The sequence below is a fragment of the Bombina bombina genome, chromosome 5, assembly GCF_027579735.1.
Source record: "Bombina bombina isolate aBomBom1 chromosome 5, aBomBom1.pri, whole genome shotgun sequence".
In the NCBI taxonomy this organism is placed as follows: Eukaryota; Metazoa; Chordata; class Amphibia; order Anura; family Bombinatoridae; genus Bombina; species Bombina bombina.
This window is the reverse complement of record NC_069503.1, coordinates 671,889,428-671,904,125: the sequence shown is the minus strand read 5'-3', so window position 1 is coordinate 671,904,125 and position 14,698 is coordinate 671,889,428.

The following is a 14,698-nucleotide window of genomic DNA, read 5'->3' as shown; positions in this document are numbered from 1 at the left end:
GACTGAAGGACTTTCACTATATTTGGCAGAACAGCCCTCTCTGACATTGACACCCCTAACTCAGAAATATAAAAGGTAGGACATTGCTTATTGGAAATGTAAAACTAGTGAAGAATATTTTTTTTTTTTTTTGCAGTTATGTTTACATTTTACACCTGGATGGAGCATATAACTAATATTTTGTGGATCTATATCTCAGTACTTTACACCTCTAGGTAAAACCAGCCACAATGTGCATGCAATTAAAGGTACATATTACTCATATGCTAACTCAGTTGAACGCGATGAAACATATCTACATGAACACATGCAGAAAGTAAGATATTTTGCATCAAAATATCCTCAGTAGCTACATCCAATCTCGGTTTTTGTCACAGGATTTAGAAGAGAGAGTGCATCTGGCATGTATAGGTATAGTCATTTACTCTAAAATCCAGAGAGAACATATTGTGAAATTTTATGATCTTATTAAAGGAAAGTGTGTTCATTAAAACATGCACTCCCATGTAGACCCTTTTTACAATACACAAATAGCAATTAGGTGATCATCATGGGTGTAGCAAACACCTGATAGATCCATAAACATATGGAAAAAAAATTATGGAAAATAATACGCCTCTCACCTGCCAAAAATACATAGAAAAAATGGTGGGCTCTTATTTTATTTCTACTGAATTCTGAATATGACTTCACTGTGACTATTAACTTTAATATATATATTTATTTCATACCTTTCAGATCTTTAAAAGGAACCTCGCCCTGCGAGGGACATTCCTTTCCTACAGACGGGCTGCCAAACTTTCACAGCACACAGGAACTAGCATTGTGGACATAAGGAACATTATATATCCATAGACTGACCACCCCTAAATCTATGAGACTGTTTACTGCATAATTTGCAAGTGTCTTGTGTATATATATATGTTCTGGGTAGTGGATGGGAACATATATTGAGACCAACAGTATACTCATACACTTCTAGCGCTGATTACCTTTCTGTCTCTGAAAACATTTGGGGTATATTTGTGGGGCACTAGTGACCCATATTGTGTACCATGTCATTAGCAGCTGAAGATACATCTATGTGCAATTTTGGAGTTTATTTTGACCCTAACAGTAAAAAAAGAACTCTATCTGTAGATTTACAAGTAGACACTAATACTAACAGTGTTCAGAAACCAGTAAATCCTAGAGAACTGTTTAAACAGGTAGAGAAACTGAGTAAAATTCAGATAAAGAACTGGTGTGACATAATAGGATTAGAAACCTATTTGAAAGCAGGCGTTATATCTAAAGGCCTAATGCTGACTAAAACAGCAATATTTAATAGCACAGATATAGAACTTATTACTGAATGGGATACAGTTCTAGAGGAAAGCTCAACCAAGCTGATGAGAATTATAATTAGATTCAGAGAAGCTTATTTAGAGAAGTTTACTGCTGAACTCCTAAAGTTGAGAACTCTATTACTACCATTTAAGGGAGATACGTATTATGATAAACTGGACAGTGACAAAAGGGAAATAATGAGTAAACTGGAGAGAGACTTAAAATTTAAGAAAAAGAAAAAGTTAGAACAAGATATCCAGAGAAAAGCTAGTGAACTAACAGGAAACATTGAAGTTGAAACTGATGTACCATTTACACCTATTACACCAGGAGGTAATGAAACACCAAATACAACACTTACAGCAACTAAAGCCACCTGTAATACACTACATAATGATGTAATATGAAACAATCACGTAAAAGAAAGTAAAAAGTCTGGTCAAAGGACCCCCAAAGCATCAAATGTAAGATTTGAATTTCCACCAAGAAATCTTACCCCTAGACAAAATAGATATGATTCCTCTAATAGAGATAATCAACATCAATATACAGACTATAAAAATGAATCTTATAGAAATGAGGGATATAATAGAAATAGACCCTATCACTCTTCTAGAGGTAGTAATCACTACAGAAAAGGTAGAAATGAGTACAATTATAACTCTAACAGGGGTAATCATAATTCATATAGGATGAGGAATTATAATCAGGAGTGGAATGATACATGGGAAAAAACATAATTTATGCTTACCTGATAAATTTATTTCTCTTGTAGTGTATCCAGTCCACGGATCATCCATTACTTGTGGGATATTCTCATTCCCAACAGGAAGTTGCAAGAGGACACCCACAGCAGAGCTGTAATATAGCTCCTCCCCTAACTGTCATAGCCAGTCATTCGACCGAAAACAAGCCGAGAAAGGAGGAACCATAGGCTGTAGTGGTTACTGTAGTTTAAATTTAAAAATTACCTGCCTTAAAATGACAGGGCGGGCCGTGGACTGGATACACTACAAGAGAAATAAATTTATCAGGTAAGCATAAATTATGTTTTCTCTTTTTAAGTGTATCCAGTCCACGGATCATCCATTACTTGTGGGATACCAATACCAAAGCTAAAGTACACGGATAAAGGGAGGGACAAGGCAGGAACTTAAATGGAAGGAACCACTGCCTGTAAAACCTTTCTCCCAAATATAGCCTCCGAAGAAGCAAAAGTATCAAATTTGTAAAATTTTGAAAAAGTATGAAGTGAAGACCAAGTCGCCGCCTTGCAAATCTGTTCAACAGAAGCCTCATTTTTAAAGGCCCAAGTGGAAGCCACAGCTCTAGTGGAATGAGCTGTAATCCTTTCAGGAGGCTGCTGTCCAGCAGTCTCATAGGCTAAGCGGATTAAGCTTCTTAGCCAAAAAGAAAAAGAGGTTGCCAAAGCCTTTTGACCTCTCCTCTGTCCAGAGTAGACAACAAACAAAGCAGATGTTTGACGAAAATCTTTAGTAGCTTGTAAGTAAAACTTTAAAGCACAGACCACGTCCAGATTGTGTAACACAAGGATGGAACCACAATCTCTTGATTGATATTCTTGTTAGATACCACCTTAGGTAAGAACCCAGGTTTGGTACGCAGGACTACCTTATCCGTATGAAAAATCAGATAAGGAGAATCACATTGTAAGGCAGATAGCTCAGAGACTCTACGAGCCGAGGAAATAGCTACCAAAAAAAAAAAAAAGAACTTTCCAAGATAAAAGTTTATCTATGGAATGAAGAGGTTCAAACGGAACTCCTTGAAGAACCTTAAGAACCAAGTTTAAGCTCCATGGTGGAGCAACAGGTTTAAACACAGGCTTGATTCAAACTAAAGCCTGACAAAATGCCTGAACGTCTGGAACATCTGACAGACGCTAGTGCAAAAGAATAGACAGAGCAAAAATCTGTCCCTTTAAGAAACTAGCTGACAATCCTTTTTCCAAACCTTCTTGGAGAAAAGATAAAATCCTAGGAATCCTGACCTTACTCCATAAGTAACCCTTGGATTCACACCAATAAAGATATCTACGCCATACCTTATGGTAAATTTTCCTGGTGACAGGCTTTCGTGCCTGTATTAAGGTATCAATAACTGACTCGGAGAAGCCACGCTTTGATAAAATCAAGCATTCAATCTCCAGGCAGTCAGCCTCAGAGAAATTAGATTTGGATGGTTGAGAAGACTCTGAAGTAGAAGGTCCTGTCTCAGAGGCAGAGACCATGGTGGAACGGATGACATGTCCACTAGATCTGCATACCAGGTCCTGCGTGGCCACGCAGGTGCTATCAGAATCACAGATGCTCTCTCCTGCTTGATCTTGGCAATCAGTCAAGGGAGCAGAGGAAACGGTGGAAACACATAAGCCAGGTTGAAAGACCAGGGCGCTGCTAGAGCATCTATCAGTGTCACCTTGGGATCCCTGGACCTGGATCCGTAACACGGAAGCTTGGCGTTCTGGCGAGACGCCATGAGATCCAGTTCTGGTTTGCCCCAACGGAGAATCAGTTGTGCAAATACCTCCGGATGGAGTTCCCACTCTCCCGGATGAAAAGTCTGACGACTTAGAAAATCCGCCTCCCAGTGCTCTACACCTGGGATATGGATAGCTGATAGGTGGCAAGAGTGAATCTCTGCCCAGTGAATTATTTTTGAAACTTCTAACATCTCTAGGGAACTTCTTGTTCCCCCTCGATGGTTGATGTAAGCTACAATCGTGATGTTGACCGACTGAAATCTGATGTACCTCAGAGTTGCTAACTGAGGCCAAACCTGAAGAGCCTTGAATATCGCTCTTAGTTCCAGAATATTTATTGGAAGGAGAGACTCCTCCTGAGTCCACGATCCCTGAGCCTTCAGGGAGTTCCAGACTGCACCCCAACCTAGAAGGCTGGCATTTGTTGTTACAATAGTCCAATCTGGCCTGCGAAGGTCATACCTTTGGACAGATGGACCCGAGATAGCCACCAGGGAAGAGGATCCCTGGTCTCTTGGTCCAGATTCAGTTGAGGGGCCAAATCTGTGTAATCCCCGATCCACTGACTGAGCCTGCATAGTTGCAGCGGTCTGAGATGTAAGCGTGCAAACGGCACTATGTCCATTGCCGCTACCATTAAGCCGATTACTTCCATACACTGAGCCACCAAAGGGCGCGGAATGGAATGAAGAACCCGACAGGAATTTAGAAGCTTTGATAACCTGGACTCCGTCAAGGTAAATTTTCATTTCTACAGAATCTATCAGAGTCCCTAGAAAGGAAACTCTTGTGAGTGGGGATAGAGAACACTTTTCCTCGTTCACTTTCCACCCATGCAACCTCAGAAATGCAAGTACTACCTCCGTATGAGACTTGGCAATTTGGAAGTTTGACGCCTGTATCAGGATGTCGTCTAAATAAGGGGCTACTGCTATGCCCCGCGGCCTTAGGACCACCAAAAGCGACCCTAGAACCTTTGTAAAGATTCTTGGGGCTGTAGCTAATCCAAAGAGAAGAGCTACAGCTGGTAATGCCTGTCTTGAAAGGCAAACCTGAGAAACCAATGATGATCTTTGTGTATCGGAAAGTGAAGATAAGCATCCTTTAGATCCACTGTAGTCATATATTGACCCTCCTGGATCAGTGGTAGGATGGTACAAATAGTTTCCATCTTGAACGACAGAACTTTGAGGAATTTATTTAAGATCTTTAGATCCAAAATCGGTCTGAAGGTTCCCTCTTTTTTGGGAACCACAAACAGATTTGAGTAAAAACCCTGTTCCTGTTCCTCTTTTGAAACTGGATGGATCACTCCCATAACTAGGAGGTCTCGTACACAGTGTAAGAATGCCTCACTCTTTATCTGGTTTGCAGATAATTGTGAAAGGTGAAATCTCCCTTTTGGGGGGGAAGCTTTGAAGTCCAGAAGATATCCCTGGGATATAATTTCCAACGCCCAGGGATCCTGAACATCTCTTGCCCACGCCTGGGCGAAGAGTGAAAGTCTGCCCCCTACTAGATCCGTTACCGGATAGGGGGTCATTCCTTCATGCTGTCTTAGAGGCAGCAGCAGGCTTTTTGACCTGCTTACCTTTTTTCCAGGTCTGGTTTGGTCTCCACACCGTCTTGGATTGAGCAAAAGTTCCCTCTTGTTTATTATTAGAGGAAGTTGATGCCGCACCTGCCTTGAAGTTTCGAAAGGCACGAAAATTAGACTGTTTGGCCCTAGATTTGGACCTGTCCTGAGGAAGGGCACAACCTTTTCCTCCCGTGATATCAGCAATAATCTCCTTCAAATCAGGCCCGAATAGGGTCTGCCCCTTGAAGGGAATATTAAGTAGCTTAGATTTTAAAGTCACGTCAGCTGACCATGATTTAAGCCATAGCGCTCTGCGCGCCTGTATAGCAAAACCAGAATTCTTAGCCGTTAGTTTATTCAAATGAACAATGGCATCAGAAATAAAATAATTGGCTAGCTTAAGTGCTCTAAGTTTGCCAAGTATGTCATCCAATGGAGTCTCTACCTGTAAATCCTCTTCCAGAGACTCAAACCAGTACGCCACAGCAGCAGTAACAGGGGCAATGCATGCAATGGGCTGTAGGATAAAACCTTGTTGAATAAATATTTTCTTAAGGTAACCTTCTAATTTTTTATCCATTGGCTCTAAAAAAGCACAACTGTCCTCGACAGGGATAGTAGTACGCTTTGCTAGAGTAGAAACTGCTCCCTCCACCTTAGGGACTGTCTGCCATAAGTCCCGTGTGGTGGCGTCTATTGGAAAACATTTTTCTAAAAATAGGAGGGGAAGAGAACGGCACACCTGGTCTATCCCATTCCTTATTAATAATTTCTGTAAACCTTTTAGGTATTGGAAAAACATCAGTACACACCGGCACTGCAAAGCATTTATCCAGTCTACAAAATTTCTCTGGCACTGCAATGGTATCACAGTCATTCAGAGCAGCTAAAACCTCCCTAAGTAACACGCGGAGGTGTTCAAGCTTAAATTTAAATGTAGAAATATTAGAATCAGGTATCTTTCCTGAGTCATTAACATCACCCACTGACTGAAGCTCTCCTTCCTCAGCTTCTGCATATTGTGAGGCAGTATCTGACATGGTTTTTTAAAGCGTCAGTATGCTCTGCATTTTGTCTCACCCCAGAGCTATCTCACTAACCTCTAAGTTCAGGTAATCTGGCTAATACCGCTGACAGTGTATTATCCATGACTGCCACCATGTCTTGTAAAGTAAATGCTATGGGCGCCCTAGATGTACTTGGCGCCATTTGAGCGTGAGTCCCTTGGGCGGGAGTCAAAGGGTCTGACACGTGGGGAGAGTTAGTCGGCATAACTTTCCCCTCATCAGATTCCTCTGGTGATATTTTTTTAAAAAACAGAATATGATCTGTATTGCATAAAATGAAATCAGTACATTTGGTACACATTCTAAGAGGGGGTTCCACCATGGCTTTTAAACATAATGAACAAGGAGTTTCTTCTATGTCAGACATGTTTATACAGACTAGCAATGAGACTAGCAAGCTTGGAAAACACTTTAAATCAAGTTAACAAGCAAATATAAAAAACGGTACTGTGCCTTTAAGAGAAACAAATTTTGTCAGAATTTGAAAAACAGTGAAAAAATGCAGTAAATCAAACGAAATTTTTACAGTGTATGTAATAGGCTAGCAGAGCATTGCATCCACTTGCAAATGGATGATTAGCCCCTTAGTTCAAAAAACGGATAAAAAAAACGAAATAGACTTTTTTTTTTTTTTTTTTTAACAGTCACAACCAACTGCCACAGCAAGCTGTGGTCCTACCTTCCCCAATAAACGACTTTGGAAAGCCTTTGATCCCTTTAGAGATGTCCTATAGCATACAGGGGACTCCTGAGGTAAGCTGGATGTCACAGTTTGTAATTTTAACTGCACCAACTGTAACTTTTATACTATAACAGTGTAAAGCCTCAGTAAAACTGTTTCTAGTCAAAATTTAAGCCAGCCATGTGGAAAAAACTAGGCCCCAATAAAGTTTTATCACCAATGCATATATAAAAACGGTTTAAACATGCCAGCAAACGTTTATATTGCAATATCATAAGGGTATTACCCCTGGGAGTAAGCATGATACCAGTCGTTATTAAATCACTGTATTCAGGCTTAACTTACATTAATCCGGTATCAGCAGCATTTTCTAGTGTTTTCCATCTCTAGAAAAAATTATAACTGCACATACCTGATAGCAGAATAAACTGCACGCCATTCTCTCGCTGAAGTTACCTCATCTGTGTAATCCCCTCAGACATATGTGAGAATAGCAATGGATCTTAGTTACAACCTGCTAAGATCATAGAAACCTCAGGCAGATTCTTCTTCTATTTACTGCCTGAGATAAAATAGCACAACTCCGGAACTATTTAAAAATAACAAACTTTTGATTGAAGAAAATAAACTAACTATATTTAACCACTCTCTCCTACAACATCCTAGCTTGTTGAGAGTTGCAAGAGAATGACTGGCTATGACAGTTAGGGGAGGAGCTATATTACAGCTCTGCTGTGGGTGTCCTCTTGCAACTTCCTGTTGGGAATGAGAATATCCCACAAGTAATGGATGATCCGTGGACTGGATACACTTAACAAGAGAAAACACACTCATCTTGGGAACAACATACAAATGACAATTTCAGAAATAGAAATAAACATAATGATAAGGATTTTCATGACAGACATCTGACGGACAAACCAAGAAACATAGAAATACAAAGAGAAGGGAGAGCCATACAATACACACCTCTAGAGTGGAGACAATCACAAACACATGTAGAAGGGAGAAGGGGAAAAAGACAAATGGAAGAAGACGAGGATGTAGAGCTGGAAGAAAGTCTCAGCTTAAAACGACGCAGGGAAATGAGATAAAGAAAGATACCATAACATTTTTTAATCTGTCTACACACAAACTGAGTTTGGAGGAAACTAACCTATTAAAAAGAGGGTTATCATTTGCACCAACACAAAAACCAAACCCATTTGACCTATTCATCGATATAAATAAATTCACACGAAAACTGACACTAGTAAGACATTTTGAAAAAGAAAAGAGATCCCACAAATTAGATAGTCTCACACAAGCTGATATGGAGACATTAAAAGCTCTAATGGATTTAGAAAAGGAGAATGGGAATAATTACCCCTCCCAAATAGAATTTAATGGTGAACTAAGGGACTTTGAAAGAACAGAGGAACTGAGTATAATGAATAGTGGCCTACGACCAAAGTCTATATTTTTCCCTGTTCAATCACAAGGAAAATATATTACCATGTTTAAAGACAAGGTTATTCAAGAATGTATGGATCTATGTAACAACTATAAGATCCATAACCATAATTTAAGTATGAAAGAGAAAAATGTCTTAAAAACACTAACTGACAATGAACAGGTCATAATCCGTGAGGCTGACAAGGGAGGAGGGATTGTGATTCAGGATAGAATAGACTATCTGGAGGAAGCGAAAAGGCAGCTGTCCGATACTAATACATATGTAGCCTTGAAAAGTGACCCCACATCTATATTTTTAAGATCATACATGGAACATATTAATATTGGCTACCAAAATAGAGTTCTCTCTGAAAGAGAGAGGAAATATTTGGCAAACGATGAACCTAAGATAGCTATTTTCAATTACCTGCCGAAAATCCACAAGAGTCTAGATAAACCCCCCGGTAGACCAATTATCTCGGGAATAGACTCCCTAACATCTCGACTCTCAGAATATGTGGATATATTTCTCAGACCAATGGTCGTTAACCTTAGATCATACCTAAGGGATACTCCTCATCTCTTACAAATCATAGAGGGTGTAGAGTGGAGGCCAACATACAAATGGGCAACACTTGATGTGACAGCACTGTACACATCGATCCCACATGAATGTGGGGTTGATGCCATCAAAAGATCATTTGATATTACTAATCATGTTGCTCCTATTCAGAGAAATGTTATACTGGAATCTATCAGGTATATCTTACAAAAGAACTATTTTAAATTCGAAGGAAAATTTTACCTACAGAGTACAGGGACTGCAATGGGCACAAAATTTGTGCCCAATTTTGCGAACCTGTACATTTGGGCATTCGAAGAGGATATGGTCTATGAAGATTCAAAGTTCAAAAATAAAAATGTAATATTCTGGCATCGGTTCATAGATGATATTCTGGTCATCTGGGATGGTGAAGTGGATTCATGGAACACTTATGTACAGGAGCTAAATGCCAACTGCATGAATCTTACCTTCACCCAGAGACTAGAAGAATCCTCTATTGATTTTTTAGATGTCACTTTGTATACCTCGAATGGAAATATCTGTAGTAAACTCTATAGAAAATTTACTGATACTAACGGCTATATAGATGCGAGAAGTAGCCACCACCCGAAATGGATAGAAAATATCCCATTCGGGCAATTTCAGAGACTAAGGTGAAATTGCACAGATATCAATAATTTTGAAACAGAGGCAAAAATTCAATTAAAAAAGATAAATTTGCAGAAAAACATTATCCAACAAAGATAGTTCAGGGAGCCTATGAGAAAGCTACTAAACTAGATAGACTGACACTTGTTCACTGTAAGAACACATTGGCAGAAACATCAGCCATACACGGACATAATATATCAAAGACAAAACACAAAAGAGACACAAGAATAAACTTTGTAACAACATTCAATGAGGGCCACTGGAGAATTAAGAACATACTGCAGAAAAACTGTTCAATACTGAAAAATTACCCTATATTGAAAGAGACTATAGGGAATAAACCAAATGTCACATATAAGAAAAACAAAAAAGGCACATGTCAGATTACCAATCTACAAGGCTTTTATAAGTGTTCAAGAAAAAACTGTCTTTGTTGTGCACACACACACAGAGATAAAAAGTTCAACAAGTACATTGATAGTGGAAAAAATGGAGACAACTATCCCATCAAAGGTTTTTTTAACTGTAAATCAGATCATGTAGTGTACATGATAGAATGTACCTGCAGCAACCCCAAAAGATATATTGGGCGTATGACACAGGGTTTGAAGATTCGCTGCTTGGAACATATGAAAAACATTTAGGCTGGAATCCTCAAGAACCCACTAATAAACCACTTTTCCCAGATTCATAGAAAGAATAAAAATTAATTTTTTATCAAAGCAATAGATCAAATACTTCCAGACAAAAGAGGAGGTAACAGACTTCTAGAACTGCGTAGAAGAGAGACACTTTGGATTCATAAACTTGAAACCCTGGAACCCAAAGGGTTAAACAGAGATATCGATCTGGCAGCTTTTCTGTAAAATCCTGGTACTCTCTATTTTCTATCTCCCACTCCCCCTCATCTGTATATTTTAAAGCTATACAAACAAGCTGCTTTTAGAGTTATTATTAATAATAATAATAATAATAATAATATCATTCTACAACCAGCTTTTTAACCATTTCTATATATGTAGCTTTTTAGAATCAAGTCTTTTATAAATTAATTAATTTTAAGGATAATTTATGGAGATTCAAACTGTATATCAACACTAAGGAGATTTATGAATTTAATATTTATGAATTTAAAAAGTTTAAAGATACCTCATTTATTCCTTCTTCATGTGTATAAACTGGTATTCTTAACCAATGGCAATTTTATATACACTTACTAATGGGCTTGTATACATGCTTTTTATTATGTTAATCACTGTCACACTAAAAGTAGAAAAATGTTATCATAGCGGAACATAAGCTAGAATGCCAGTGAGGAAAACTGCGGCTCATATTAGAACCAGACAAAAACTTTAAAAATGTCCCCCTTTTTTATACTCTCTATTTGTTCACAATATGTCTTATGTTTGAAATATTGAAGGGAGATAAGCGGTATGCATTAGTTCATAACAATTTGTAAATGTTAAAATCCATTTGCCCATATGTATAATGGCGATTGAGGGGCCAAAAGGAGGCTGACTAGCCTCAGCCATACGCATAAATAGATCCAGGTTGGGGGGCGGCCCATACCTCTGATGAAGTAACCCATTGGTTACGAAACGCGTAAGACTCCGCCCCCCGCCGCACGTCACGATACTGCACACTGTGCAGACATTTTCTATACGGAGCTGCATAAGGATTTGGTTATTGAACTATTGAATATAGCGCAACGGCCTGAAACAGATCCTTGAGTGCTCCATAGTTGGATACTGATTTATTAGAGCAAATTAGCCAGCCTTGTTTTCAAGTCCAGAACGCTGGATTATACACTCGGTCTGGCTACGGCTCTATAGCTACTTAATATTGATGTTGGATTTTACTTGCTAACCCACTATAAACCTAAGTGGGCTATATATATATATTTTATATGTTATTGTTATTGTTACATGATATATTAAAACCTGGTTTTACTCTATCACTGTGTTAGTAGTATATTAATATAACACATAAGTACACTCCCCTTCCAACTCCCATACCAAAAAAGCTTTGAGGTATATCCTTGAAACTTGGGACTATATGAAGAAGCCAAGGAACCGCTGAGGACATGTGGACAAGCGAGAGGACGGCTGAGGAGTGAGAGTACACTAACATAAGTGCCTTAAAAATACCTCATATCTTGAGGGTATACCAGGTGAGCGTGGATTTCCCCCCACTATTATATACATGCAAAGTATTTGAACGTATTACATGAAGTGTGCCCTCTGGCGCCTGTTTTATTTCATAGCTTTCAGATAGATAGATATATATATGTGAAATATTGTTGAGAAAATACAGATGGACTAATCCAGCACCTACTTATTAAAAGGACACAAAATAAAAAATATATACTGTTGTGCATATAATCACGAGGAGCCCAAGAATCTCTGCAAAACAGAAAAATGTTTATTGCTTAAAGCATATTTATATAGACATAATCAGTGTAACATAAGATGCAATACATCCTACTAATGAAAAATAAAGCAAGAAAAAATGTGAGCAATCCTAAATAGAAGAGATAGATATGAAGCCCTTATTAAAGGTTAACAGAATAAAAGTCCCAAAGTTATACCATATTGATTAATTGTAATGGGTTAAATTGTCCACACAAAGTGATACAAAGAAGTAGACTGTGTCCAGTCATTTTCAAATAAATAAGCAAACATGTAGTTTGTCAAAAACCAATAAAGCAAAAGCAACAGTTAGTTGGTTGTGCAGACTGATTCATGGTTAAAGCAAGCAAGCCAAAGCGATTATACATATATAACAGTACTGCTTCAGGTGTTAGTAAATACAAAGCAGTGGAAATCCTCCAAAAGTGCACATTTAAGACCGGGTTTTAAAAAGACAAACAAAGCCCACAGCTCACGGACCATATATTAGTTGTGTTCAGTTCCACGGTCCTCCCAGAGCTGCCCCTCCATCTTAGCACTCACCGAATTCACAGATGTATATTTGAAATGTTCTCCACTCTTACAGCTTGTTGCAAAGCTCACTGTAAACTGCACATGAACTTCGATGCTGAAATTGGATACTTAGTGAAACTTCAATCCACATCAAGGATAAGGGGGCTCCATTATTGTCTACATACAGGCGAAACACACCAACTTACAGACAGGGGCATAACTCAATGCTATGCGCGTTTCACCCTTCTCATTCGTCTAGGGCTTTCTCAAGCGTCATGTATATATATATATATATATATATATATATATATATATACATACATACATACATACATCAAAGCTTCAAGAAGCTACAGCAGCCTTGACTGTAAAGAAACAGCTGACAGCTGCTGTTTCTGAGCTGCATGTTGGGAAAGCATGTACTATACCACATGTATAAACAACATTAAGACTGTAGATGACGCTGTTCAGTTTAGATTACTAATTGTTTATATCTGTGAACTTGTTCATTCACTAACAGGAAGGAAGTTGTGTTCTTTTTATCTATTGTTTTCTTCTCTCTGTGTGCTGACTACTGTTTTACAAGTGATTGGTATGTTCTAAATGCTGCTGTTGCATCTGTACAAGTAAAGCCTAATGCAGTATTCCTAAAAGTTTCCAGTGTCTTTTTGATACATAACCAACAGGTTATGGGCCCATACACTAAAGGAAAACTACAGGTCAGTAAGTGTTGCATCTATGATTCAAGTAAATACTGTGTGAGGAAACAAGAGCTGCATCCAATTTACTGAAAGATGGCAAGTGGTTCAGATGGGAAATATGCAATAGCAAAGCTCAACAATACCAACTACCAGCTGTGGAAGTTTAAGCTTGAAATGCAAAGATGACTTATGGGAGGTGCTGGATACAAACAGACCCACTGAAAACCCAGAAGAATGGGACAAGAAAAACAGGCAAGCAAAAGCAGTTATAAGCATGTTAGTGGAGGATGATCAACTCATTCATATAAGAAAAGAAAACACAACTTAAGGTATGTGGACTGCACTACAAAAACTGCATGAGCGTTCAAACTTAAACAGTAAACTATATTTGCTTTGCAGATGGTATAAGATAAGGTGGAAAAAGACCAGGAAATGTGTGAACATGTGAATGCTATGCTAGAGATTGTGGAACAGCTATGTGCAATTGGAGAAGAAATTAAAGACTATCACGGGGTAGCATTGTTACTATACAGCCTTCCAGAGTCATATGGTGCTCTTATCAATGCTCTAGAAACTAGACCTGAGCCAGAACTAACACTAGAATATGCTAAGGGAAAATTAATTAATGAACACAATAGAAGAAAGGAAAACAGACATAGTGAAGAAAATGAGAGATCAGAGGTAACTTTGAAGGCACAAAGCAAAACATAGAAACCAGAGTGTGTTTTCTCTGCAAAAAGGCCGGTCATTTGAAAAATAGCTGCTCAATCTGGAAAGCTGAGCAGAAAAGGTTAGAGCCACCCACAAGAAAAAGAGCTAAGGCAGCCACAAAGGAAACTGCAGCTGCCTCATGGAGCGGTAGCTTTAAAGTGATTCAAAATAGTACACCACAAAGATGGTGCATTGACTCAGGGGCAACTAGTCACATGACAAGTGATGAGACATTCTTCCCAGAAATTGATTTCAATGCAAAAGACTGTCACCTAGATTACAAATTTTGCGCTATAGAGGGTGCTAAACGAATGCAACAAAAGTTGCATTATTTCACCCTCCATAGCACAGCCATTACAAGTTTTTGAAAAGCCACCTTGTGCGTGTGATATGGTGGCGATGAGCTCTATACCGCACAAAATCCAAGCGCTGCTTTGACGTGCTTGTGCACACTTTACCCATAGACATCAAAATTGAGAGAGTTTTAGAAAAAAAAAATAACACCTGAGATCGCGGAATAAAATGCTCAGTAACGCAACCCAATTGATGTCTATT